Source organism: Zerene cesonia, chromosome 7 (genome assembly GCF_012273895.1).
Source record: "Zerene cesonia ecotype Mississippi chromosome 7, Zerene_cesonia_1.1, whole genome shotgun sequence".
Classification (NCBI taxonomy): Eukaryota; Metazoa; Arthropoda; class Insecta; order Lepidoptera; family Pieridae; genus Zerene; species Zerene cesonia.
In genome coordinates, this window is record NC_052108.1 from 6,618,781 (window position 1) to 6,644,607 (window position 25,827).

Here is a 25,827-nt window from a genome sequence, read left to right on the forward strand (position 1 = left end):
TCAAACGTATGTAACGCTAAATAACATCTTACTCAACTATCATTATAACAATATTAGACTTGATAGTGTTTAAATTCCCATCGCATGTTTACACTTAGCACATAATAACCGCGCACGTTACGCAATGCTTTATTACATTAGCCCCTTGAATTATATTTGGGTACACAAATATGAATACTGTGTGAAAGCAAGACAAAAGTGGGAAAGATGAAAGTGCGATCGGATTTTTTCGCATTCATCCGCGATCTCGATTCCCAGACCTTTACAATGACGCAGTTTGTAAATAAAACGAGATTACACTCGTAATAGTCTGACGATCTCGTGCATAAGTAATGAAAGTGTTGCGCCATCGCTCATAGAAGTTTTGAAGTTAATTTGTGCAGATGTAATTAATTAAAAGTACGTTTTCACTTTCGTTTGATGCGCGGCGTGAGAACTTTTCGTTTGGGTGTTGTGAGTAGTAGAACCGTGGCTGGATGAATGACTGACGTTATTTATATAATCTAGTGTTAATAAAAATATATTGAAACATTCTTACGATTTTCAATATGATCTTATCTATCTATAAATAAGAGGTGAGTCATCTAGTTGTGATGCATCAGTATTCTTATAGCCTTGCCCTAATTAGGACTAGCTCAAATCACCACTTGCATTTAATAAAATATTTAATTAAATTAAAAAAATGTTCGACTATTTACATATTACTTACTTCTTTCGTGTGGAAACTTATCAATTAATAACGCTAAGTTTGCCTTATTATCTTAACTAATATAATAAATACAAGTATTATATGTATGTTCATTTCTTTGTTTGTTTGCCTTTTTTGCACGTTCAAATGCCTATCACGTCGCAACTGGACTATTTTATGATATGATTGTTGTGTTTGGAGATAGTAAGATGGCTAAAGCATGACATAGTTTACCGCGCTGAAACATAATATATGGAGTTTCCATTAACTTCGCGGGCGAAACCGCGGAGGAAAAGCTAGTGTAAATAACACCTAATCTATTAACTATATTTTTCATCACCAACACCGGCCCCAACTGAGCTAATAAAATAATTAACTAGAAAATAAAATAGCTGCTATTAGCACTGAATAAATAATCGAAGTATTAATATTCACTCCACAGCATAGCTAAATATGAAACGATATTCAAAATAAATTAATAGCAAACAATATTAACTAATCGACCACTTATAGCCGCCAGCGCCAATAACTCATTTGAATATACAATAGCCAATCACATTATCGCAGTAATTAAATCGAAACTTTAATAAACGTGAATGACAAAACACTTAAGTCAATAAAATTACTTTCGCTTGTCATTGTAACTATTAGCCAAACCTGTTTCATAAATGGACCTTGTATTTTCTACGCATAAAAACCTCATATATCTTTCACGGTTACCGTAAGAGTTAAATTCATAACTTTGATGACTTATGAGCTTGTTTTAATATGGAATTATATGAGATACTAGTTAAATCAATATTTTCATACACATCTTCAATGTATTACAACTGTACAATGCAAAGGACCAAAAGCCGATCCTTGGGGCACACCAACCCACAAGAAACATGATTATCACAAATATAAAGAATAAAGTAATCGAGGAACCGCATAATATAGCATTGTTGACATTTGACATCGTTGCATATTCAATATGTCGAGGTCCAGCTAAACTTGTTTAGATCGACATTTGGTTAGCCTCATACGAGTCTTGCGGAGTCCTTGTATGCCCTTTAAGAGGCTTACGAGGAAATGTTGGAATTTTAATATAGGAGATGTTACATGTTTGGCGTATACTGCACTTGATAGAATAAAAAACCTAATGAGTTAAGAAGTTCTTATTAAGTTTTTATAAAATTAAAACGTTATTAGTTTTTTATTAATTTTTGACACAATGGATACGCGTGAAATGATATTTCACGCGTATCCATTGTGTCCTGGTGGTGTTATCCTTCGCTGGAATATCGTGAAAGTTTCAGATACGACACATTGACATAGTAATATGTACTGGAGCGTTAAAAACCAATATTATTCCTATCACAAAATCATGGCAAAGTTATATTCTTATATATCTAAAAATATAGAAGTATATCTCAAAAATTTTATTAACATCTGATATATTTTTCCTGTATTTGTTTACGAATGAGTTACTAACTAGTAAAAATTACTAATACCTGTATAATATAATGTTTAAAATAATAAAGTAACATTTACTAACAGTACATATTAAAACTGTTATAAATTAATTAACATACATATCGAATAGACCTATTTATTATAATGTGATTAAAAAAAGATCTATTTATTATAATTTGACGCGCAATGCGAACCATTGGAGTTTCGTTTTGTGTTTTATTTTTTCGTTTTATGAATACATTAGAGTAGATCAAACAAAATAAATTCTGTTTAGAACAAAGTAACGAAAACGTAAGCAGTAAACCAATTAATTAATATCATAAAATGCTAGAAGATTTCTGTCGAATGTACAAATATTCAATTTTATTCGCGCTCAGTTTACTAAAAGTTATAAGTGAGACATTCGCCTCCCTATCACATTATTGTAATCACAGCAAGCAAGCAATTTTAACCGTTCAACCTTAGTTGAGAAGGTTTAAAATGCACTCTAAAATACCTAAAAGCGGTGGTGCCCAAGACTCTAAAGGTATGCGCGTAAATGCCAACTTTATTCCACCCATAACGATGTTTGAAATGTCGGAATCGTGATTTTTGTGGAGTAATATTTCACAAACGACTGCAAGTAACAAACATGCACTTGTATGACAAATACCGGGCAGCTAATGATATGTAAAATTGATTGTTAATATCTTTGTAACAACACATTTTGCTTGTATGAAGTTGTAACCGATTAGCAACGCATAACATTATTATTAATTTATTATTAAGGGACGTCCATAAAGTTAAACGTCTTTTCGAGTATAAATAATATAAATTTAATTCAGTGCAAAACTATTAGTAGATTTAACTATATCAGAACAAAGGAATTCTTTCATCCGAATCCGATAAGAAAATACTACACTATCAATTTGACAAAGATTTGGTTCTACTTCAGACTACATGTATTTGAAATAAAAGTTTTAACGGTGGCTTACATGCATGTAACTAGGGGATAAATATATAAAAAAAATATATATCCTATTACATAATCAAAAGATGTAATTGGATAGGTCCTTCAAATTGAAACAGGTTTCTACATAGTTTTTTGCTAAACTAAAAAAAATTGACGAGATGCATCTAAAGCCGTAAAAAATGTCATACCCACTGCTTCTTCTTTATATTAAAAAGCCATTTGCGAAGCTGCGCGAAAAGCTAGCTTGTACTAGAAAAAGAGGAAAAATTAAAAGCTAGTAGAAAGTGAATACAAAAAAAAAGATAAAAGACCGGAAAAAAAAATATCTTTAAACAATTTACCTACCTGCTTCCTCACGGTGATTTGCAAAATGTTCTCTCACTAACCAATTATATTAAAATTCTTGTTGTAGTTTTAGTGCCAATGTTATCTGCGTTTTCTCTACAATTCGCCAACATACAAAATCGAAAGTTAAACACTGTCATGCACTTAAGCTACAAGTGTCGTGTAAACTTCATTTCGAAAGGGCATACAGAAATAACTGCTGAGATTCCCAGCTATCCAACTAATGGTTTTATAATGGAATCATAATGCTATAAGGCACCGAGGAAAGTAGACGAGGTCATTTAAACGAGATTGTAGTCATTTTATCTAACTCCTATCTTCAATTTACATGCAACAATAGAATTTAGAGAGATATCTGAAAAAAATGCAAGTAAAAGCGCAATAAATAATTTCCTATCGCGTTCCCATCTAGACGAATCCGCTTGAGATCTGTATTTTAGAGCACGTAACTTCAAATTTCCATTTCTCTGCATTAGTATGTCTTTTAAAACTGACTGCTTATTTACCTGATTACCGTAATTATATAATTAATACCAGAATATTAACGTTTCATTATCGAACTAGTTTTGGCTCATTAAAATACTTTTAGAGTAGCATATTTCCGGCTTCATTATCAGAAAAAATTGGTCTTTTTTACAATTGATAATGGTAGGTTTATCAGCGATTCCGATATCAATGTTACAATATTTTTTCACGGCTCCGTCTAGCTAGAATTCGCCTTGGTCACGCCTGACCTCACTATGCGGAAGAAAGGTACCCAAGATCCAATTACCTACTTCTTTTGTTTCAATATGGCTATCAATAACAGACATAATAATATTCAGATTGATCAACCGGTCCTGTTTTTTGTTTGACTCGCACAAATATCGGTTGGAATTAAAGATACATGTTATACATAAATATTTATGAACAAATATTAAAATGGTTTTTTAAATTCATTAAATTTACCCGCTTCCGTGTTTTTTGCGTAACAAAACCATGTAACTTCAAAGTTTAAAGAATAATTATATGATTTAGCTATAGCAATATCGTTTTCGATAACAAACACGTTCGTAGCTTTAGCGTTATTAATACTTGCTTTTAACGTTTTAATTTTAAGTCACGACAACGATAAGTAGTATTTTCGTTCTCAATATGAGGTCACTGTTTTATTCAATATTTGCCTAACGGAATTTTATCAATATCAGTGGGATAAATAACTTTTCCAGGTCACTTTTTGTACCGAACTCATGGAGGTTTTTCTTCGTCACTAACGGATCTTATTTGACGTCATCGAAATTGCCAGAAAAAATGTATCCAGTACTTGCCTTGTAAACCTCTTAGGCCACAAGACCACGTTCAAACAAACATACTGATTAACGATAAGGCGCCAACTATCCAGTCACGCGATCTTTTGCAACACAGTGTTAAACGTGGGTTTCGGTTAAAATGATAATTTCTACATTTTTAGCATTATCGCGGATCTCATTCGGCTTAGTAAGCGTGTTAAAATGGTGAAAGAATTAAATGAATAACCGAAAGCTAATAGCAATATAGATATGCGTTTGTTTAAACACATTATTTTCATAAATTTTAAAGAATCGAATATTTATAAGCAATTAAAGAGTATAAATTGAAACACATTAGATAACACTAACGTTGCCTTTCGTCCTAGCCTAGACAGAAATACTACAAAAAACTAAAATATAGCAACAAAACGTGATCAAAATCGGTTCAGATCGTCAAGAGTAACCCCGACATATACACAATACGTACTGTATATTTACTAATTTCGTGTAATAATGCATCTACAGAAATGACTAATATTTATTTGTTATGTTTATCTTAAAAAGGAAATCATTTAAAATACCTGCTAAAATAAGATTAGATACAACATTATTTTGTTTAGAAATTTAGCACAATTAAGAAATATATTGCTAGTATAGTAATTCTTTTTACTGCGAATCCTTTTCCTCTTGTTTCGCTACATAATACTGATATATAATGATAAAAATATTTAGTGAGACACATCAAATACTGACAAGTAATTAATTATTATTAAATGAGAATTTGTGTAATTACAAACCAGCCGTGAATCGAATTTTGTTGTCAAGTCAGCTCATTAAATATTTCTCAGAATGTTATTTATAAATTATAGCCATGTTTGTCGACCTTTTTATTCGCTACAACATACACATTATCTCTGATAAAGGTATTTCAATTTGCTACTATGAATAAATAAAGTCTTTAAACCTAAAATTTATATATTATGCTATACTTTTCCTATGGATTCACCCCGCTGAGAGAGCAGTCCCAAAAACTTCTTAATCTTTTTTGGATTTCCTTAAGGTCAAAGCCTCATATAAGTAGCCAATAAATAAGTATTTTTTGGTCTGAAGTCGTAGAAATATATGCTTTTTTCATTATCTTATACCTTTAATATATATATATATATATATATATATATACACAATCTCGGAAATCTGGGAATCGGCTCCAACGATTTTCATGAAATTTAGTATATAGGGGGTTTCGGGGGCGATAAATCGATCTAGCTAGGAATCTTTTTTCAGAAAATGTCATATTCGTGTTTTATCCACTTAAACTTAGCGACTCTTCCTGACATTTATTGGCGAATAATAATGCTAATACTATTTTTTGGCGAATAATTAAAGTTCCAGCAGATGGCGTCTAACTTCACGAAGTCAAATCGAGCAAAGCTCGGTCATCCAGGTACTTAAATATGGAAAGAACATATTTCAATTTTCCACTGATCACTATAAATTACAAAAACTATGAGCTTTACTAAAACCTGGCTGCAACCCGCAGATTCACCCGCGTAAGTCCATATCCCGTAGGAATATCGGGTAAAGTTACCTATATGTTATTCCAGTTGTCCAGCTATCTACGTACCAAATTTCATTTCAATCGGTTCAGTTCTTTCTATGTGAAAGAGCAACAAACACACACACATCCTTACAAACTTTCGCATTTATAATATTTGTAGAATAGTAGGAAGGATTATCACCAATACATTTTTAATTGAAAAATTTAAATGCTTCATACTTTTGTTAAAGCAGTCGTGCTAACTTCTTCCAAAACTAAAATTCCACGAATATAATAATACTTGTATTTAGGTACTGTCTAACGCTCCACAAAACTCATTAACTGCCATCTTTTAATTGAAAATTTCTTTCGAAAGCGTAGAAAATAGAGAATAAATCAATCTCCAATCCTCGATTACTTTTGTTCGTGCATATCATTACGAGATGGAAAATTTAAAAGGGAAAACAAGTCAAGATGATATCAAAAACAACTTCAAACAAAAAAATATATAAAAAAACTCCATAAAACATTAACTCCACCATAATATTCCTTTTAATCACTCCTAATATAGAATAATAATATTACTCTGCACATCGTATATTAGATCACATCTTCACTGACGGTAATCAAGTTAATTACAGGAACAAACATGATATAAAACTGAAAGGAAAAATATCAGATTATTTATGACATCACTGCTAATACCGTCATGTCCCTTGAGTAAATAAATACACATATACCTACGTTAGATTCTAACTGGAATAGCGGTATAAATAATTATTCAATAAAATCCTTCGTCCATTCTTATATTATAAAAAGGAAAAATTATAATTTTGTTTGCAAATTGTTTCCAATAAACAATAAAAAATAATTTATTTACCAAAAACAAAATTGTAAAATGTAGATTAAGAAACCTTGCTCCCACATTAGGATTCCCTGTGTCGTGGGAACAGGTTTCTGAAATAAATGATTTCTCACTAAAACTACTCGTCCCATTTCAAAACATCTACAACCATTAGAAAGCTGCAACTTCACTGAGGCATAAGCTATATATTATGTGGCATCGACGATGCCGGGACCATTATTATATATTACATATATTTATCAAGTAGAGGGTACAGTCTCGATACGTCAAAAGCCAGAACCTCTAACACTGATACTTTAAAAACCAAAGCCATGGGTTTTAATCATTTTTATAGTAAACTAGCTGCGCCCCGCGGTTTCACTCGCGTAAGTCCATATTCCGTAGGAATATCGGGATAAATAGGTGCCTATGTGTTATTCCAGTTGTTCAGCTGTCTACGTGCCAAATTTCTTTACAATCGGTTCCGTAGTTTTTGCGTGAAAAAGTAACAAACACACAAAAACAATATATCAGTTGCTACTTCATTCATTATCAGGAACTACTATAAATTTATACTTATTAAGATATGCTTTCTCGTCATAAAAAATACATAATAGTTAAATCGTTTAGTAATGTTAAATTATTCCATCGTTTAAAAAACTTCGATAAATTAAATGTTACTAAATAAGAAAATAAAATTTTATAAATATACTATTAAACTCTATTTCGGAACTACTCATCAATCATAACTACAAGGTTCGATCAAGAATAGGATATCCGATACGACTCCCTTTAAAAAAACCATAAACCTTCAAGAAAAACTTACATTACATGAGCATTATAAATTCAAGGTACCTGTGTGTAGGATGCAGTTACAATTACGTCAGATATTAAGAAATAAGTATAATCGTGTATCAGTTTAGGAATCTTTTCAATATATTTACAAGAATATAATGCTATTTTTCAATGTATCGCAATTAATTATGTAAATTTTATGTCGACAAAATAGTCATATATCCATAACACTTTAAAGATAATTATGTGGAGGAAATAAGGTCTCAATTAAAAAATACAGTCGATTAGAAAACTGTCTTTGTCTGTCCTATAAAAAGGGACATCGACGTTCCTGAGAGAGAAGGTACCACTCGAGATTCTAAAACGGGACCAAATGATAAAATTTCCAATCAATCGTAAAAAGAATCACTACAAAATACAGTCTAGTCAGTACAGTATTATGTTATCTGTGGTTTTGAGAACCTTTTTGTTTTTGGGAACGTCGGTTGCTAAGAGGAGACTACAGTAACTAATTATATAATCTAACTAATATAAGCGCAAGCAAATTGCGTTACATCAGTCAATCCATAGTCCGGAAGTAAACTGGAATTCCTGTCAATCACACGAATTCGCTTCCACAAGGACCGTCGATGGAAACGTCTATCATACATGTAATTGTATAAAACGTCCATTTGCATTAGCAGATGGAATCGAACATGAGCGACTAAGTTATTTTGTACCTGATGACGTATTATGACTATAGTAACTTCATGGAGGTTGAATGTTTACATTTTTTACTAATAGCGTGATGGACCAATACCTGCGTCAATACGCATTATCTTTAACATTCTCTAAATGATACACTCTCTTTCGGATCTTTTATTAATTTTATTTGGTCTAATATTTCCTCTCTTTATGTTTATTATTACAATACGGTCAAGTAAAGAAACTAATACGAAAATAACTAAATTATTACGTCATTTACATTGTTTTTAAACTACAATATCAATAAAAATGTTGTATACCATTGTTTTTAAATATATAAGTTGCTTAACCAGATTTAAAATAATACAAAAAATCGGTGCAACGTATAACGGAACTTTTTCTAAAGTTCTTTTATAACTACATTATTGTACTTACTGGCTTTGTATTTTGCAAATTGAACGTTACCCCTTCGTTATCTGTTCTTAACATTAAACAGTCACAGCGAACAATAAAACCAACCATCCAACCCTTTAGTACATAACCCTGCGGCAATTTTCACCCACAATTACGTTTGGCGCAAAACTGAACACAATTCAGATCCGCCACTTAGGAAATAATGAGGTAATCATTCAAACGTTTCACAAAAGGCGCGTAAAATGGCATAAAAGTAAAACGAACCATGCACGTGTAGATAATTTTTCAAAACCCTTAATTGACAAGTACGCATTTATATTTCTTAGTCTAAAAATTAAGCACCTACGAACATAATTTTGAAATAATATCATCCCTACGCATTAAATCTTAAATATTGTACTCAAGTGACAAAAATATGATAATTCTTAATTTTTTTTTCGTACGCGTGATTACCACTTAAGTTCCACTATGTAGGCAGGCTATTCGATATCTTATGTCATTTAAAATAGTCGATAAAAATGTAAAAACATGTTAAATATTAATTTTGCTTTCCTTCTTTCTCTTTTTCAGTCAGTCAGGTCATAGATTAATTCGTAAATACAATTCAGCGTATTATTTACTATCAAAACAATGCATCATAAATCGACGCTGCGATTATATTCATAATGGATAAGAGAAATCGAGCATAGACAATACGAGTAGTTAATCGATTTCACCAATCGATTATTATCGGGCACTGATTTATAACATATGTCAATATTTTTGTTTTTAATTCGATACATATTATAAAGCTTTGCATGATAGGCGGACAGTTCATCCTGATGAGTATTTTATATTTATTTAGAAACTTTTCCATTAGGACTATTCAAACATTATTATCATGTTACTAGCGTTTAGCGAAATAGTATAATATATGATATTAAATATGTATAAACCTTCCTCTTGAATCACTCTATCTATAAAAATCACCATAAAAATCGGTCGTGTAGATTTACGTAAAGACGCGCGAAGTGACGTGACGTGCATTGAGAAAATTTGTCTAAAACGAATTCACGCTGCTTTTTTGTTCTCTTTCCGTGGAATGTCAGTATGATACGTCATTAATAATATAAATCTAGATAGAATTTTGCTCCTAACTTTACTCTAGAGGTTGCCTGACCGAGACCTTTATTACATAACGTGCTAGGCGAATTGGCGAAAGTCAAATCTCACAGGTGTCGCTAAGTCGATTCTGACAGGTTTTGATTTTCTCTTCAACCGGTTGAAAACGTAAAAATATACATTATGAAATTTACTATGACAAATTTGTTATAGTAAATTTCAATGTAGACGTATTTTATATTTTTATTATGTTTCTAAATTGTCGTGTATAATGGTAATGCATCATGTAAATTATATATAACATAACCTCCAAGCATTTTTCTAAAATTTACACATTTATTACCAGTCTTAATAAATATCTACTCTAAGATATCTAATTTCAATGCGTTCTTGACATTTATTTATTTAAATATTAACATTAATAAATACGATGAAGCCATAAAAATTTCCGGGTCAAAAGGATAATATTATGACTGCATTAAAGTATTTAATAATATAAAAAACAAAAGAATAATTTATCTCTAACAGAATGTGCATACCTGCCTATCTTTCTTATTTAAATAAAGTATAATAGATATATATATGAAATATAGGATATTTTAAGAGGCAAATCATTCAATCATTCAAGAATACAATAACGTTATAATTTAAAAGTTGATAGCGTTGTCCAAAAACACTAATATTAATGGAATCAAAAAATTGTTCGATCTAGAATAAATCACTCGGGGTCAAAGGTCAAGCACAGATCGTAAAAAAGGATTTTGCAATAATCACGATTTTCTGCAAAACGCTAAGTCACGAAAAGCGTACAAAATTGTAGACTAAATTATAAACTTATTCCAGGTATTTTATGTTGGTGTTTTGAATAACTATGAGCTGGGTGCGTATTATAATATATATTAAACTAGCATTCCGCCCGCGGCTTTGCCCGCATAGTTGCAGGAAAGATAGAAAAAGATAGGCAAAGTTCCCGTTCCCGTTCGATTTCCGGGATTAAAGGATCTGAAACTCTCTCTCTGTAGAAAATTTCAACATGATCGAATTTAGCCGTTATTGAGTTATAGATAGTGTAACTAACACGACTTTCTTTTATATATATATAGATGTGGTTTAGTTAATAATTAAAATTGCAAAAAGGAAATGTTCAATCCATGTTTAATTGTTTTTCTTACCTTAAATAACAAATATGATCCGTTTATTCGTCGCAATCTGAAAAGAAAAAAAATAATATTAAATCGTTTTTTAACATTATTTAGAAATCACCAAAAAACATACTGAACTATTTAAACACTGCATTTTCATTTGCAATAGAAGATGATATTATCTACAAAATATATTTGCATAATTATATTAGATTTAATATCATTAAAACAAAATAAGTTCACACAATTATAGCGTGCATTTTATATTATTCCACCTTGCATGCATATACTTAGATTATAAAGAAGTAAAGTTTGTGAATGTGTGACGTTGAAGGAGGTAGGTAATCACTGAATCTGCTGAACCGATTTTAAAATCCTTCTACCAATAGAAAGTCACGTTATTTGTGAGTGTACTACACTATACTAATACGATATAGTTTATTTTTATTGTTCATTTTATTTTATTTTTTTGTTCTTAGTTCATTTCTGTTTTCAAACCGAGACCAACCCAGACCCAACCGAGACAAGCGACTGTTTAGATTAAACTGTTTTTATACAATTGTTACAATTGTCCTGTACTGTATTGATACTTTAAAGGTGAGAATATAGGATAATATACAAAAGCATGAATTATTGGACAACGCCCGCGGAAGTCATCGTGCAACCAAATTCATGAACGTAATACAACATTACCACCATCGAAAGTGAAAATAAGTGAGAGGTGATTGAACAGGTTCCGATGGTTTCGACAAAATAACATATGCACGCATAACTGATAAGTTTAACATCCCATTTGATACATCAGATGTGGTTTGTCGATTATACAGCCGCATACATAAAGTTGTCAGCGAGATTCAATAATATATTATTCCACTGTTATGCAATATTCGATGCTTACAGATGATTTTATTGAAATGATTGGAGTAGATAAAAAAGCGGATCAATCGATCAATCAAGTGTTTTTGGTGATTACTTTGAAATATTTTGTATTAAGGTTATATTTAGAGTAAAATAATGAATATAAAAATTGTGATGCAATATTGATATTATCACAGATCAGGTCTTTTTTTTTTATGTCATAGCGGGCAGCTGAGCTGGTGGTTCGCCTGATGGTAAGCGATCACCACCGCCCATGAACATTCGCAGAGGTAGTGCCCTTGCGAATGTGTTGCCCGCCTTTAAGGGGTAAAGGAAAAGGAAATGATTAATGACTGGAAAGAAGGAATGGACTGGGACGGGTGAGGAAAAGGAAATGGGCCTCCGGCTTCCCCACTCACCGTACGAAACACAGTGGCATGCCACTATTTCACGCCGGTTTTCTGTGGGGGTGTGGTACTTCCCCGGTGCGAGCTGGCCCAATTCGTGCCGAAGCGTGCTCGACTCCCACAGTAAAAAGGTCTAAATTGCAGTGGACAGATCTCTGATCTCAAAGAGCATTTCTATTGATACTAATGTTGCAATTGTTAATGAGTACCCAGCTTTAATAAATAGCTCAAGATTGGATGCTGAAACAATTGTTAAAATTATTTCATTTTATATAAAACTAAATAAGTAGAATTGGAAGGATCGAAGCAGTAGTCCAAAACCGTATCAAACGCAGAGGCTTTAATCCGTCTAACAATTCCCCAAGAACAAAAAAGCTGGCCACACAAAAAAGAGACTTTCATTTAACGCGCGATATCGTGTAAAAAAATATAAAGGTTTTACTTATGTAAGCAATCTTATAATACCGGTACAATGACACCGGATACATATTAAAAGCGATCAGCGGAAACGTAACCACACAACAAACATTTTACGGCTGTTTTAAATAATCGATACTTGATTTTTATGTGTATTTCCTTACGTTTAGGAAGTTTAACTTTGCTGTAATTTACGTGTGACTAATTGCAAGCAATGTTGCATATTTTAGCAATAACATATTATTTAATCGTTGTGTATTTTATGCTTTGAAATTATATTGCGCTATTAAGCCAACAGATCTCTAGACAAGAATTCGTAAAACGACATAAAAGAATACATTTCTCTCCCGACCGATTTAATATAAACATATACTAATATCCAAAATGAAACGCATCATTCAAGCCTCGTAAATTTTATTGCCAGTAGTAATTTTACGAAGAAAAAAAGGCAATGTAACGCTATATTTTATCGATGTTATCTTCCATAACATAGACCACACACTGCTCGTAGGCATGTGATCATAAGCCGTTGAACTCTTGCGCATATTGAATTCTAATCGTGAACCTAGTAATTATCTGCTACGTGCATGGCTACTTCATTAAATGTGGACTATTTCTATGAACAACTTATACATACCTTTGTGCGTGTGCATTTGGCGAAATATCGAAAAGTATAGGCACAATCATTAAATCGCCACGGTCAAGTCTTATCGTTTCTATATATTTGTGAAAGAAAGTTCCGTTTTAAAGTAAACGGCTATCCAAACTTATATAATATTATCTTGTTTTTTTAAACTAACAGATAATCACAACAATTATCGTTTAATATACGCGTTGCGCAATCCATATCCGCCTAAACCAGTTTAGTTTAATAATTACGCACTTATCGAACCGAAAGTGATTAAATGAAATTCGATAACTGTTATTATGGTTAATTTTTGTTTTTCGCTTTATATATCAGTGTCGCAGCAAACCTTATATTTGATTTTATTAATAGGAGCAATTGGGATTTTCGAATGTTGGCTTAATAGTCTATATATAAAATTCTCGTGTCACAGTTTTCGTTGCCATACTCCTCCGAAACGGCTTGACCGATTCTTATGAAATTTTGTGTGCATATCGGGTATGTTTGAGAATCGGCTAATATCTATTTTTTATACCTCTAAATGATCAGAGTAAGGCAGAACAGCGTTTGCCGGGTGCAGCTAGTAGTCTATATAATAGAATAGTCAATATAATACACTATACTAAAATATCTACCAATATACAAAAATATGGATATAAAAGCTGTTCAAAAATGTTGTGTAAACATTAATCAGTTATTCATATTGTATAGAATACATACATTGTATGCAATGCTTCGTGTATTGCATATACATATCAACATATACCTATATATAAACATACTACACATCTCAAAGAAAATTTTTTAAAATAAACACGCGTCACTACGCCTCAAAGGCCAACACTGTTATTACGAGTACTTTAAAAAACTATTCTTTCCCCACAGAATGTATTAAGTAAGCGTTTACAAAACAATACCAACATTAGTGGCAGAGGTTAATACGAACCAGTGAAGGAGAAATACTAATGAAGTTTGTTACTATTCATAAACATCTGTGGTCCTTAGCTAAGCGTTTGTGTTAGAAACGACTGAACACACAGAAGTTAGACTGATTTATTATGTTATTGTTTGAAGTGTATTTGCCTTACACTGTTACCGGTTTACATCTGGTTAAATGAATGAATAGTCAACTATCTTAAGCTCGAGTTTCACTCGAGATTGCATCGTTAGACAGTTCCACAGATATTTAAGATTCCTTCAATTCTTCAAAATTCAAACTGTCGTTCTGTATTCTTAAGAAATGAAAGAGAACGTATGTAGCATTCGCTATAAAAATACGTTGATATTTTTAGCGAAACGCGTTCGTAAATTACAATAGCATATGACTAAACTATAAATAAAGTCACAGAAAGAAGGTAAGAGACCATTGTATGCCTATTGATATTACCATTTTCTCCAGCACCGGCGATAGTCCAATAGAAAACCACTTTCATTGGCTATTTAACCAAATTTAATCCACGCGTAATGTCATTTTCACGTGCTTTCTATTCACTTGCGTACAACAAGATTTGTGTTGTCAATGACTATGCGTTCTGTATTGAAGATGACCCCACATGTTTTCAAGGCATATTAATCTTTACAGAGGCAATTTTAAAGTCGCTTATCCTTTGCGCTTTACACTCGTGAGATACGTATCGTTTGTACCTACATGAAACTTTTACTCACATTGGACTTGGCCTTAAAAAGGTATGACATTATGATTTCGATTGTTGTTGTCGCAGCTACTGCGTATTCAACTGTTTTCAAAATCTAGAAAAAGTAATACATTTAAATACATTATAATCTAAATCATTAATTTAATGTATTGTTGTTTCATAACACTACAATTGAAAATATTTTGAAGTAGCTAACCTTTGCCCCTTAAAACCATACATACATAAAAATTATATTATTTTTTATTTTCTTGTTCACAAATTCAATATCATACACAGTATCATAAAAATCTCACAACCGCAAACATTAATAATTATTATTATATTTACAGGTCAATGAATAAAGACACAAAAGCATGCCATCCATTCGTGTTTCGTAATCATCATGTTTATTCATATTTAATTTGCTTGCCATTTTACAAACATCGCTAACTATCAACTAACAAGCTAATTGTATCTATTAAAATTATTTCTCAACTATATAGTGGTACAGTCATACAATTTACCTGTCGTATGCTTATTAAGTTTTAGCCTAACAAGTGAAAACTTCGAAACACGGCTAGTGTCAAAGATCGCTAGATTTTTGTATTTAAATTTACATAACAATTTAAACACTTGTAACGCAAGACGTGAGGAGGTTTTGAAATTCTTCAAAACAGACACTTGTGTTTAAAAACACAAAAGAGTTCTTACAGACAACATTGTATCTACTGATCTCACAGTTCAAATTTTGGTTTATATTGAATGCTTCTTCCTAAAGAATTACTCTCAGAGCATCTAATCTAATGTTTTTAATAGTTTACTTTATTAGGAAACATCATGTTTAAAATATCTGTACGATCCATTTTACGGGGCTCTGCTATTTAATTTGTCATGATTATACACATTTTACAATATGTATTTAAATTCTGTTACATATTATTGATGCAACGTTTATACAATTTTCTTTAAGTTCGTTTGTTTTAAATAACATTACCAAAGGAAACTTCCAAATACTATATAAGGAAAAAAAATTACGAAATCATATTCCATTTGAGCCACAGAGCAACAAAATGTAAGCTGGTTTAAGCAATACATACACAATGTCACTAGGTCCCATGGTCTCATCACCTCGTCAAAACTTTTCCAAAGACAATTGTCAATCGTATGTGAATGTGTGTGTGCTGCAACATAAACGCACACATACACCGCAATGGTGAAAGTTATGCTTCCTTTTTCTCACAAGATATCTTCATACGGAAATAGGTAACGTTAGATCGACTAATTAGTTTTTGCAACAATTGTACGGTTGTAATAACGGTGTAACAGCTTTGTAAAAGTTACTATTTTAAGAAATGCAATCATCACGTTGTATTATGTAAATGTTGATTTTATACTGTTATGCATAACGGATGCTTTTGGGCGTGCTTTTGATTTTATTACGTGCATATTTTGGTAATTATCCGTAATTCAAATTTACATAGAACGTATTAGTCTATATTTTTTATGAATAACCATAGCCATTAATGCTTTTACCTATAATAAATCTAACTACCTATAATAAATTATTGTGGGAGTCGAGCACGCTTCGGCACGAATTGGGCCTGCTCGCACCGGGGAAGTACCACACCCCCACAGAAAACCGGCGTGAAATAGTGGCATGCCACTGTGTTTCGTACGGTGAGTGGGGGAGCCGGAGGCCCGTTTCCTTTTCCTCACCCGTCCCAGTCCATTCCTTCTTTCCAGTCGTTAATCCATTCCTTTTCCCTTACCCCATAAAAGCGGGTAGCGCATTCCCAGAGATCTTTGCGAATGTTTCTTGCGGCGGATGGTTTCTTTGGGCGGTGGTGATCGCTTACCATCAGGCGAACCACCAGCTCAGCTGCCCGCTATGACATAAAAAAAAAACTATCTAACTAAGCTTTTCTATTCTATCCCTAAACTATTCAATTTCATTATAGAGTTGATAAACTTTATTTCATACATTTACAATTGTAGATAAATTTGTTTTATCGCCATGTAGCAGAATCACCTTAAGCAAAGGGATGTAATGCAAACGAATTATTCCACCACAAACAACCAATAGAATAATCTTTCAATTAAGGATATTCCAAATTGAACACTTCCGTTGTTTTAAATTTTACTACTTTATATTAAATATTTAAAAACAACAAATTATCATAAAAATTGTGACCTACTTTACAATTTCCCAACGTACGAATATTTGCGAATCAACATTTATTTTCGTCATGGACCTTGAATATGGTGGATAAAAGCGGATTGGTTGTTGTCATGAATTTAAAACATCTTAAAGTAACATTTGCTACCCTGGCCTGGTTCGGAACCTGTCTGGTTGGATGTTTATACGTCTTAATGTATAGAAATAATTCCAATATACTGAGTGCAACATACACGATGTTTATATCCTACTAATCCTCCTAATATCCTATCCTGTTCCTACTAATATTGTAAATGCGAAAGTTTGTAAGGATATGTGTGTGTTTGTTACTCTTTCACGCAAAACTACTGAACCGATTGCAATGGTATTTAGTACGTAGATAGCTAGACAACTGGAATAACACATAGGCAACTTATTATCCCAGATACAGACTTACGCGAGTGAAACCGCGAGGCGCAGTTAGTAAACAATAAATAATATAATGTAAATTAAATAGATGTGCAAGATAAGCTTAACTTGACAAATATTTTGCTAAAAACCTATGTATCAATGTAATTCATGTTATATGTATAAATAAATATAATGTATTATAGATGCGATAGTAATAATTCTGTCTTATTTTCTGATTGTATCTTCTTCGCCTAATCTAATCCACTGATCATAATATTTTATACCCTCAATTGATAATGATGACATCGCAAATCTATTTCGACTCTTATTTTGTTGTTAAAATACATTTACAACTCCTATATTATATAATTTTTCATTTTATTTAAGTATTTATGAATAAATTGGGGTTATGAATATAACTTCCAATAAAAATGCATCAGAGAATCATCAATATGGATGCAGCAATATACGAAGAATCATAAGAAACCTAATTGGTCCATTAACAATAGCCGTAAAAACGATGCATTAAAAATTCAAATTATGACCTCGTCTCACACCATTGGCTGTAATAAAATCTCTCGAATGTCACACATGATTCGCTAAGTATCTTGCAATGAAGTTATACGATCCGAGATAGCTCAATTACAGTTATACAGCAATTTGATATACATTGACAAACGTAGGAATGCGTTTCACAAGGTAAAATTAATACTTTGTTAGCATTGCAAAAATAAATGCTTAACGTATACATGTGTATTAAATTAAGGTGAAAAATTTAACTAAAACAATGCAACAGAATATACAAGAGGTATCTTTCAGTTTAAATAGAATTCAATGTAAAAAGTAAAAGCTAGTTAATTTACCTAGCTTAGTTACTTGATGAATTAAGTCTGATTTTTAGTAAAAGTAGTATAGGGTTTAGTTATCTGTGGTAAAAGTAAAAATTTTACTTATTTTTATGAACACAAAATTCCCACCAAATTGTATATTAAGTTTTTAATTATTTTATGAATTTTTTAAAAAGCGTATTCATAGAATCTTGCGACTGGTAATCACGAATATTTATTATCATTTTTATTTTTTTCTACAACTAGCTGACAGTTAGTGCTGGTTTCGCGCGAACTGTCAAACGAAAAGCCGATAAATTCTAATTTTTAAATTAATCAATAGGGCGCAATTTTTTGAATTTTTTGTTTCTTAAGACCAGCAGTGTCTGACTCCTACATGACTGTCTGAATGTCTCCTAAATTACAGAATCCTGACTAAAACAAAACAACAAAATAAATAGCTACATCGGTCGAGCTATTTATGCGTGATTCCGTAACCTAGGGAAATATGGGGTAATTTTTTTATGTAATCGTCGGCAATGGAGCTGTTGGGTCGCCTGATGGTAAGCGCTACCACCGCCCATGAACATTTAGAGAGGCGTTAAGTCGATTCCAGACCTTACGCCTCTACAAATGGATTGCCGTCTTCACATTGGAAAGCGATTAAGAAAGGATTGACGATAGGAATAAAGGAAAGGACTGGGATGGGTGAGGAAAAGGATATAGGCTTCCGGCTCCCCCACTCACCGAAAGAAACACAGCAGAATGCTATTTCACGTCGTTTTTCTGTGAGGGTGTGGTACTTCCCCGGTGCGATTCGTGCCGAAGCGTGCTCGACTACACATATCATTTATAGAGATAATACTTTAGAAAATTGAAATATTTTTAGTTATGCCCATCACTCATGTCACTTATAACAAGATCTGTCGAAAATATCAAAATTATTACGAAATTATACTTGAGTGATATCGGTATACGCCGAACAGCGACTTTCTTCTCAATTATAGAAATATTTACATGAATAGACATTCGTGTAAATATTACAAACATAATATTTATTGATTTATGGTAGTGATCTCGGCCTCAAAATCGTTTGATTTGAATAAATATGCTTTACTAGTTGTGCCCCGCGGTTTCACTCGTATCCGCTAAGAATGGTGTGAGCGTATTCGTATTTCCATTCGTATCGTTTTTCTTTCTCGATAAGTCTAGGTACCTATATAGTGAGGTCATCAGCAGTATTATATTAGCATAGATTTAACCCCATTGATTGAACAAAAGATTCCTATACAAAAAAGTATAATCGCCACCATGAGGGCATTTCCAATAACAATATTTTTAAAATACCAATATAGGTTAGATAAATGTAATTTTGAAGAGATTCCGCAATTAGCATATATCGAAAACCCTCCACGATATAAGATCGATGAGGGAACATTATACTATATAAGAGTATAAGGTATACGTAAGCTGGCCACAGCTCTTTACATAATCTATCTCCATAAATTCTTCATTCTATTATTATCGTATGTGTCATAAAAAGTAATTGTTTGCTTGTTAATCGATATGACCATACAATAAACACAAAGAGTATGTAAATATTTATTATTTCTATGAATATTGTTTCGAATAAATTTACATTACTGTGTACAGATATCTTCTTACACATCAGTACGGTAAAACTTTCAGTTTTTTATATAATCTTTATATACCTAAAATGTTTTAGTGTTTGAATTTGAATGTTACGTTATGGATATCAACTGAAGGTACATTTTTAGAAGCGTTTGGAGGAACATAATTATTTTAATATCCATGATATTTGATTCATCTTATTCTTTGTGTACCTTATCCAATGTATTAAAATAATTATATATTATATATGAGTTTCGGAAATGTCCATATTCACCCATTTCTCCAACAAAGACATACACTCAACGCCCTTTTTAGCCCACACATAGGTACTTAAAACTAGCCACACATTGCACAATCGCCGTACAATATCCTACACTACAATAATCTAGTTCAAAGTAAATCACAAGGTTCTCACGATCCTTCACGACATTGACACTCAAACCGCAGCCGGATCTTGAAACTGGACTTATCGGAATAATCTTGTAAACATACCCCGTCACCTTGAAATGTAGCTTTCAGCTTGTGGGTATTGTCATCGAACGTTTTAGGTCAGATGTTCTTATATATGTCCGTGTTATGGAGCTTTAAGGAGACTAATCCTTAACATCCTTACTAATGTCTAATAATGCTAATATGATTGTGTTTTTTATCTTTGTTTCATGTCGCAAAAGTAGCGATGATTTTAGCTTCTGGAGCTAGACAGTAAGATGGGCTATTTTATCCTAATGTTGTATATTTGTTCCGTAATTTCCTATATATAGTTTGTTATCTACATTTATTACGAAACGAGAGTATTATCATAAGTAGGTCACGCAATGATGCAGCGACTTAATACTTAAGCCTATATTCATTTTTGAAGTTACTTTACTAACAAAATACAGTAAGATTGGTTAAAATAAATAACGAAAAAGGTCAATAAACCTTCCAAAACACTAAATGAATGTGACAAAAACGTTTAGTGATAAGTCTACGAGTAGTAGTCTCTTTGATATATTTTGAAAAGTCACACACATAAGCCGTTGTTTTGTTCAAAGGTACAACGCCCCACTTGATGAGAACACAAGTAAAACACAAAATCCATAAAAATAACGGACACTCGCACCCAAAACCATTTAACATTTCGATCACGAACCGTTCGTGACTATACGAATTACAAAATCATGGAATCTAAGAGCGGAGATAAAAATCTTATAATAATTCTACTCTCGTCCCGCACTCAGGTCCTTGACTTCAACAAAGAAATTGCGTCATAAATGTTTATTAGACAATAGTATACAATTAGTGATTAGGTGCATACGTGGTGGGGTGAATTGTTGTCATACTTTTTATTCCGTGAGAATTTTCTGGCTTTTGTTAATAATGTTTGAATCATTAAATGACTAATTTGAATGTTTATACTTTTGATTTCAGTAAGATCTCTTACAATTCTAGCTTTAAATAAAATTGTGTATACGTCAGGAGTAAATATTTTATATAATATGTCAATATTTTGTTACTTTCAACTAAAATCAAACCTGCTTAAAACATAGAAACGTGCCTACATAATCAACACATAAAAATATAATAATAACTTTCGTCACACATATATGCACTCTCATAAATAACCTAACGTGTATTTTTTATACTCAACACAAATGCACAACACACCAAAGGTCAATAACCCGAAACAGAACGATTTTCCACTCCGCAAGAAGTTTCGAAAAACATCTGTCTACAATTTCAAATTAACTCATTTCTCGGTTAGATAGACTTTATTTCAAACAATAAGATTCGTTTTTGGTTTGACTGGACACGAATTGACGGTTTCACTTCAATAGCTCAATATAATGATTGTCTAATATAATTTACCAGTGCAAGGCTCGGTGCCGGCGCTGTGGTTAACAAAGTTTTGCATAGATTAATCTTTAGAAATCATAGTGAGTAGTAGTGGCTTAGTGGTGAGAAGCAACTTCGATAGAGAAGTCGGAGGGTCGAGATCAAACGAGTAAAGAGTCAATTGGCATTTTAATTTATCTGCACATCCACATCACTACTGCTCGAAACAGTGAAGAATATGTTCGAGAATAAAAAAAACTTCTACGATATGTGATATGTGAAAACCTGTCATTGGCCAGCGTGGAGGATTATGGTTTGAGCCCTCATCCCCTATGTACTTTTTCGGTGCAGTGAAACAGGTACATAGATATGGGCTGATGTTGATGATTATAATGAGTCTATAAAAATTATTCTGTGAAATTTAAACATTTACACTTTATCAATGAATATTTTTTTCTTCTTGACTACAAGGTAATATCTAAATGACGACTTTATAGTGATATACATTAATTCCATTTTTAATTTATATTAACTTTTTCTTTTTCTTTATTCCACGTTGCGTTGTTTTCGCAAAATATAAGGAACTTTAACGTCCACATTAAATAGACTACAATCAAAATGTTAACCTTCATGTGATATTCAAATGTTGTTGAGTTCTCGTTTTTGAAAGTTAGACTAGAACAAATTTTATTTAATAGTCATCTCAATTTGGAAGTGTGTCAGCAAAAAGCGACCTTGTTTTGTCTTGACACACATGAAGATGTTTAAGCAATATGTGGTACACATTTGGAAGATTTTATTCAGTCACGAAATCAACAATTCAATAGAAAAAAAATTGATCTAGGGCTATTTTTTTTCATATTTTAAATCAGGCAACCGAACTGGTGGTTCGCCTGATGGTAAGCGATCACTAACCATGGACGTTTGTTGAGGTCTCTTCAAATGCAGAACCAGTTTTTAAGGGACAAGGGATAAAAGGATGGACGATGAAAATAAACGATAGAATTATGAGGGTAGAACTTTGGTAAACATTTTCTCAATTTGTAAAAAATAAGCATAAAAAGATATTGTTTCTGTAATAAACCTAGCTATTTCGATTCACCACAATATAAATATAGATAGAACTGTAAATCAAACGTTAATTATGCGAGTATACTTGTGATATTTGTGGATTGTGAAGAGAAATCAATGATTATTAATATCTCATACCGTCGACATACATCCAATATAAACAAAAGAGATACAATCAGATAGTCACATATGAATGGCTTCACGCTTCAACACAGACCTCAATACGTTTTTATCAAGTTTTCTATCCGTTCCGTGGCCACTACGCGTTTTTCCATAAAACGTTTCTAACAAAGAAGCATACATGTATAATTTGATTTCAATGTATCGTTTTTATCTCGTCTCTTAGCTAGAATATCAATTTAAAAGTCTGTCTGCCTGTATGTCTGTTAAGTTTTCACGTAGAACTTGGATACGAATTTCTTTTTATGGCTTATACTCAACTTGACTGAGATAGGATATAGATATATGGATATACAATGTATATATGTATTCTTCACTGCTGTAACCCAGTCGGTGGACTAGCACAGAGGGAAGTCTTATCGTTTACTTTTCTAATAATTGCTATGTATCATATGACATTTTACCTGAAATGGATGTACAATTGTAAATTGTAAATTTTTATAATTTATAATAATAAATAAATAAATGTATATGTGTGTAAACAGCCAAAACCAGGAGTAGAACGCTTGTTTTGATTGAGAAAACAATGTTTGACACATAATCATCATCATCAGTATATGTTCCCACTGCTGGGACACAGGCCTCCTATGAGAGTTCAGGCCATAATCCACCACGCTGGCCAAGTGCGGGTTGGCAGATGTCACATGTCGTCGAACTTTTAATTCTTGGACATGCCGGTTTCCTCACGATGTTTTCCTTCACCGTTTAAGCAGTGGTGATGTTATCTACATGCGCAGATAAATTGAAAAATCAATATATTTCCTGCGCGCTCGCCCGGTCTCGAACCCCGACTTATCGATTTTGAAGTCCGAGGTCCTCACCACTGAGCCATCACTGCTACACATAATACCAAGTACCTATCTGCCAATAATTCTGTGATGAGTAATGTCGTCAGGATCTACATTTGTACAGCGATTATTTAGATTACTTTAGTAGTTAAATGAGCGCGGTCTCGCAATATGAGAGAAAGCCAATTTTCGAACCTAAAATTAGTAGTGTCATTGCACAAGCATTACTTTTAACACAAAACATCATTGCAATCTCTTAGAGACACTAACCTTTCATTCAATTATGTCTTACAACAGAAAAAACTTTATAAAACTTCCTTATACAATTACGCTTCCTACAAACTCCAAACTAGCCATAATGCGTGCTAGCACTCATCATTACTCGGACAAACGGAAACGCTATGAAATAGAAAGTTACATCGGAAGCAATCTTAGTGTCATCAAGATACTTGAAGTTAGATAATCACACGAACGCCCAAATGTTTAAATTATCTTGATACTTTATTGCACGAATTGTCCATTTCGTTCGTAAAGCAACGCCAAAAGATTTTTTAGTTTTTGCTGAACACAGCTTAGTAGAACATATTGAAGTAGAGATTTATACATTATTTTAGTAGACCAACAATATTTTATACACTTTAAACTTACGAGTATATTGCTTATTTTTTTTTTTTTATATTTTATTTTATTTTTAATATATATATTTTTGGCTTTTTTGAACTGTGCACCTTGTGTCTTCAATGTCGCACCGACTCGTACTTTTTGGACTAGATTTTGATTTAATTAAGATTTGTATGTTATAAAAGATGTATCTTCTACAATATACGTCGATTTGATTCAAATCAATTATCATTTCATTCACATAATTATTATAAAATTTGTTTTTCATAAGTTGTATGAATAACGCATGTACATTCGAGCGTATTACAGTATTAAATCACATTGCAGGACGCAACGACAAATAAGAGTAATTTAACTGTTCTTAGTTTTTATGTTCGCATTCCTCTAACACAATCTGAAAAGCATTCACTCCAGTAAATTCTAGATAAGTCTTATAAGCTAATCAAGTTATTAAAAAACTACCTTTATCATTATTATATTAATAAAGGATAGGAAAGGAAGCTTTCTTTCTTTTTAAGATAAAACCAATGGTTTGAAGAAAGCGACACGTCCACAATAATATTTTGTGAATGTTAATCGGAGTACGCCACTTCATCTTATGACGTGTGTCTCCTTTGCCTTGAATATAATACCATTATAACAGTACCCTCCAGAGCAGACAGCGTGCAATTTAAACCGAAAAAATAGTAAACCGTTGACTGCAATTAAGGATATCTACAAGTTTGTACAATTTGTTTAATTACACCGTCCATTAATCTAAAATTTGCAACACCTGCCGACGGGTCGTTAGGTGAAATATTTTCAATATTTGCAAAATAAAACCAGTTACTTACATAGCACTCAATTACACGTGATGACTCCATGTAATGATGATAGATGTTTATGATATAAGGTTAATTAAATGTGCCGTGATTGTGCTCATTGGTAAATAATTATATAACTCCGCTGACACTTTATTTCTCCGAGTGATTGATGAAAAGTTAACAAACAAACTGTTATATTATATATATATTTATATTCACGTTTATAATATTTGAATTCAATAGGTACAAACAATAGGTATAAACAATTGTGTTTAATAAATTATGTCATACCGTAAGTATTTGGAAATACCTATAAAGAGAATAAAAATTTTATCACAATATTATTTAACAAATAATA

The 25,827-nt window shown here is 32.2% G+C and overlaps 1 protein-coding gene across 1 annotated transcript in view; it reads right to left on the bottom strand.

The window, feature by feature from the left end:
* Positions 1-25,827, bottom strand: part of LOC119840731 — a 104,570-nt gene that overhangs the window by 65,593 nt on the left and 13,150 nt on the right. Inside the window, exon 2 of the mRNA XM_038367449.1 lies at positions 11,256-11,292. The gene's annotated coding sequence lies outside the window, so the exon portion shown is untranslated. The remainder of the gene's footprint in view (positions 1-11,255; positions 11,293-25,827) is intronic.